The 5,370-nt window shown below is 35.0% G+C and overlaps 1 long non-coding RNA gene across 1 annotated transcript; it reads left to right on the forward strand.

The window, feature by feature from the left end:
• The first annotated feature begins 352 nt into the window (after positions 1-352).
• On the forward strand, positions 353-3,248 carry LOC139978539 (uncharacterized). Its single transcript, XR_011796975.1, has 2 exons — positions 353-2,177; positions 2,252-3,248. It is a non-coding gene; the product is annotated as an uncharacterized lncRNA (long non-coding RNA).
• The last annotated feature ends 2,122 nt before the right edge of the window (positions 3,249-5,370 follow it).

A 5,370-nucleotide genomic window follows, 5' to 3' on the forward strand; every position in this document is an offset into this window, starting at 1 on the left:
CATCGACTTCATTAATTTTCACTGTGCAGTATTTTCCAAAGTATTGCTATAATAAGTATTGTTATATTTTAAATATAACAAATGGAACTTTGAGTTCTCATATTTGTTGCTGATCGAAAAATTTCTTACAAAGTACGGTGGTAATTTTAGTGTAAACATATTCGTCGTTTTATCATGTCTTTTTGAGTTAATTTCAGACATTCGTCAGACATTCGTCACTATTCTAGAACTAAATTTTGAAGTTTCGTCCTGTCACAGACTAGTATTCGTCCCTTTTGTGTAGTAGCCATCGGGTACACCGTGAATTTTCACTGTCAGATGGGGAGAGGTGGGGGATAGGTGGAATTACCTTACGTAAGAAGAAAATAATCGAAGGGGTGGTACATTGGTCTTATTGATATTAAAAAGAACGTACACGGTTTACTATAATGTATAAAATAGACAAGGAATTTGCATGGGTTATACGCAACATATGCGTTTTAGTATGTTTTTCTTGAGTGACATGGATGGAGTCGGATATAATGAGGGGAGGTGGTATAGAGGGCAAGGAGAGTCGGCTGTTGAAAGGGGTGGTATATTGGTCTTATTACTTTTAAGAAGAACGCCCACGTTTTGTTGCAATGTATAAAATAGACAAGAGTATGTGATATGGGCAGATGTAAGTGTTTTAGTATGTTTTCTTGGGTGACATGGATGGTGTCGGATAGAGGGATGTTGAGGTAGAGAGGGCAAGGAGAGCTGGCTACGGACAGAGTGATATATTGGTCCTATTTATTTTAAAAGAACCCCCACCATTTTCTACAATGTATGAAACAGACAAGGGATATTATGAAATATGAACACATGTAGTTGGAAAAATAATAGTTCCAGTGGCGTTATCTGTTAAGTCGGAACTCTTATGAAGCACACAGACTACGGAAAATTGTGTGCAATTCGTCATTTTCAAGTTAGTGTATTACGTGAAATGTCTCTGACAATAGTTTCTAAGTATCCTTCAAACGTTTTGGGAAGCTTTTCCACTATCCCCTTAAACGGAATGTGAAATTTTTCTTAGGCGACTGTTTGGAATATTTTATTGTCTTCTTTGAAAAGAAGAACATCACATTAGTCAAATGATATGAGTGGGCTCGTTATTAGGGGTTCACTTATTACGGGCTAAAATAAGAAAATGTTGATGAGTGCAATACTCCACGTCATACTCGAATCCTACATACGTGCCTAGAATCTGGAGGTTGCACACTAATGACTTAAGTATATGATCATTATGCTAAGACTAACTGAAATAGCGCATACTGTCCCTGATGCAAGGATGAGGTTTCAATGTGGTGAGGTGAAAACTTTAAGGGGGCATGCGAGTTGGATTTCAGAGAGCTTAACCATAAAATTTCCTCAAATGTCTCAAGAACATCTTCTGCGTATTCCGTACCACAAACTCAATTTTCTGAACGTTTTGAACAAATGGGCACTTTTTTAATTACATTCTTTTTAACTACAGTTTTGAGTTTAATCCACAGAAGAGTAGTTTTTACCACAAAGAGGCCTGTGAGGTTTTTCAGAAAACTTGGGGTCTTACCCACATATGTATGTAGTTCGCTATGTACACCTTATGTGTGTAATCCTACATAATTTCAAAGTTCAATTTCTGATCAAACACGTATTTTGTCATGAAGTCCATACCCTGCAACTATCTTGGTAATTAAACTGTGGAAACAGGATTGAGGTACTGTGGCTTCTGACTGGCACCCATAACAAAGAAGTGGCTATTGTTACGTTGGAATGCGAGAGGTCTCGATAACTAATTTTTAACGAGACACAAGCCTGGGTTCGTTTCCGTAAGGAACACAGACAAATTGACGAGTCCAGAGATTTTAAATGAGAACGTAAACTATATTGAACAATCCCAGCAAAAAATGTACCCTAATTTTACCGCGGTAAACTATGGTAAATGTGTGGTAAATGGGGTAAATGTGTGGTAAAATTGTGGTAAAATAAACTGTGGTACATTTACCGCAGTTTTACCATGGTATTACCGCGGTTAAAGTATGGTAAAAGTGCGGTACATTTACTGCGGTAAATTTACCGCAGTTTTACCATGGTATTACCGCGGTTAAAGTATGGTAAAAGTGCGGTACATTTACTGCGGTAAATTTACCACAGTTTTACCATGGTATTACCGCGCGGTAAAAGTGCGGTACATTTACTACGGTAAATTTACCACAGTTTTACCATGGTATTACCGCGGTAAGAGTAGGGTAAAAGTGTGGTACATTTACTACGGTAAATTTACCGCAGTTTTACCATGGTAGTATACCGCGGTAAAAGTAGGGTAAAAGTGTGGTACATTTACTACGGTAAATTTACCATAGCTTTACCATGATATTACTGGAGTAATTAAGTAGGGTAAATTTATATGGTACATAAACTACATAGGTGAAATTCCTGCAATTGTGCCATGATTAACCACAGTAAAATTAGGGTAAAACTATACAGTGCAATTATTCTATGGTAAATTTACCATAATTGTACCATGATTTTACCACAGTAGAACATATATGGGTCACACTATGAAACATGATGGTACATTTACAGCAATTTTTGCATGATTTTGTCCCATATTTTTGCATTACTGATAAGACAAACCTTTTGCCAGCTTATGTTCTACTCATATCTTAATGTTGGCAATATAAATTACCTGTGGATATGAGCTGAATTAAGAAGAGAGACCAACTGCTATTCTTATATGTTATAGTATGCATCTCTTTTCCTAAAAAAAAAGCAGTAGATATACATAGAGAATTCCTTCATGTAATCCCTGATAAATCTGAGAGGAGACAACAATTAATTTTTTTTCATTATTAGGGAGAACCTAAAAGCCTTTAAAATGAAAAAAGAACTATATAAACTAGCACACATAAGGCATAGGTTCTGTGCCTCAACACTGTAGCACACAAAAATTGACCAATCAGTGTCCTCAGATTTGGGTATTCTCTGTCAGGTCCAATAAATAACTTGACAAGTCTATGTAATTATGTTCAGAGTAGAGCGGTGAGGTGGCAGAACGGGAGAGTGCACGTCTGCAGTACCTGAGGTCCCTGGTTCAAACCTCGGTGTCGACACTGACACCAATTTTCACCCCGCTCCTTTCTCGTGGTAGGAAAGTGGCTACACGTGGAAGCGGTACTCACGTCCTTCGGAGGGGACGTTAAATTGCGGTCCCGGGAGCAGGATTACACACCCCTGCCTCGTTACTTCAGGGCACTATTCGAAAAGAGAAGGCGAAATTCGCCGGTGTCCTTCCACGCACAAAAAAACTTCAACCTCAATAATTACCGACTAAGGATTTCCTTAGTTTGCTAAATTAAATTCTTCCTCAAATTAATAATTCATCAAATTGATGGATATGATATGTGTCATATTAAAAGATGTGATGAAAGACGAGGTGCAGTTGCTTTATGTTCGCAAAAGTACAAAATACTAGATAAAATGTGCATTACAATTAATGATGCTCTCGAATGTATTTCAGTTGAGATTTCCGTACAAAAGAAGAAGAATATTATCATTGTCTTTACAGACAACCTCTATAAATGTCCTAACCAATACGATTGAAAATTTGTACAGACAAAAGAGGCGTGATGTTTACCTAGGCTTTGAATTTAATATTAATCTTCTTAACTATGAAAATCATATCGGTACCAGAGACTTTCTAGATGTACTCTTTAGCATAGGTTTGTTGCCACTTATTGATAAACCCACTCGTATAACAAACAGTTCTGCATCATTGATCGATAATATTTTCACAAATGTACTTGGTGCTGAATTCGAAAGTGGATTGCTAGTTAATGATGTCAGTGATCATCTTCCAGTTTTTAGTGTAACTTATTATACTAAAAGCATATATCCAAGTCCATTTATATAAGAAAGAAAGATAAAGCAACTATGTTTCTGATTAAGCATAATCTAGATCAAGAGAGATGGGAATCTGTGTATATTGCCGATAATGCATATGAAGATTGCAATAAAGTAATTACAAAATCGTACGGTGATTGTTTTTCTGCTAAACAAAGGCTTACCAAATGTTTAAAACATGCATCCAAAAGTTCACTATATGTTAAATTTATTAAAAAGAGGACATTGGAATATGAATGGGGGTATAAAGTAAATATAAACAAGTTTAATTCAATCTTAAAAGGTTGTAAAAATTAGTATTTTTCAAAACTTGTCGATAGTTATACAGACAATGTAAAAGAAACTTAGAAGGTACTAAACAGCATCAATGAACAAAAATTATCAGAATCAAACAACAAAACCCGATACTTTCATTGACAGTGAGAGGGAGGTTAAAGGTAAAGACATAGCAGAAGGACTTAATAATTATTTACAAGCATTGAACTTAAGTTAGCTGCAAGTATACAAGAGCATAATAGTTCCATTTATATCTCGGAGGAACAAGCATCTATTCTATATTTCTAAAAGATACTTATGAAGCTGAAATTTCTTGAGATCTCTTTAAATATGAGTAATAAACGTCTGGTGCTTACAATAAAATTAGTATGTCATCAGTAAAGAATGTTATTCCACATGTTATTCATCTATTATTCACTTACATCTGTAATAAATCATTTTCAAGTGGTATGTTCACAATGGCATGAAATTCGCTAAGGTAATACCAATTATCAAATGTAGTGAAAAAAATGGATTTTCAAATTATAGACCTGTTTCCTTATTACCGCAATTTTCTAAAATACTTGAAAAACTGTAAAAAAAAAACAACAACATAAGATTAAACAGTTTCATTGACAAAATCACATTCTTAGTGAGAGTTAATAACTTTCAAATCTGGACGGTCTACATCAATGGCATTATTGAAATTAGTCTAAGAAATTGTATCATCCCTAGATAACAAAAATTCAACCATAGGAGCAAAAAAACATTCGACACACTAGACCATCATACATTGCTAAATTAATGAAATCTTTATAGGTTTGTGGTATAGTTCATGACTGGCAGAGTAGTTATTTATCGAATAGAAAACAGTATGTCTAGCTTAATGACGTAAAGTCCAATCTGTGTACTGTTGTGTGTGGAGTACCACAAGGGTCAATTCTGAGTCCCAAATTATTTATTCTATACATAAATGGTATTTGCAATGTTTGGAGGTTTCTTAAATCTTTAGGTTTGCTGATAATATTTTTTTGTTCCCATGATGTTATTGATATTCTTAGCATTCTAATAAGCAAGGAACTCCATAAACTTAACATATGTTTTGCAGTTTATACATTATCTCTAAACGTGAGTTAAAGACATTGGATGATATTCTCGAATCAAAGTGCAGAGTTCGATCTGAACATATGTATAAATAAAGTTAAAATT

The sequence above is a fragment of the Apostichopus japonicus genome, chromosome 13, assembly GCF_037975245.1.
Source record: "Apostichopus japonicus isolate 1M-3 chromosome 13, ASM3797524v1, whole genome shotgun sequence".
NCBI lineage: Eukaryota > Metazoa > Echinodermata > Holothuroidea > Aspidochirotida > Stichopodidae > Apostichopus > Apostichopus japonicus.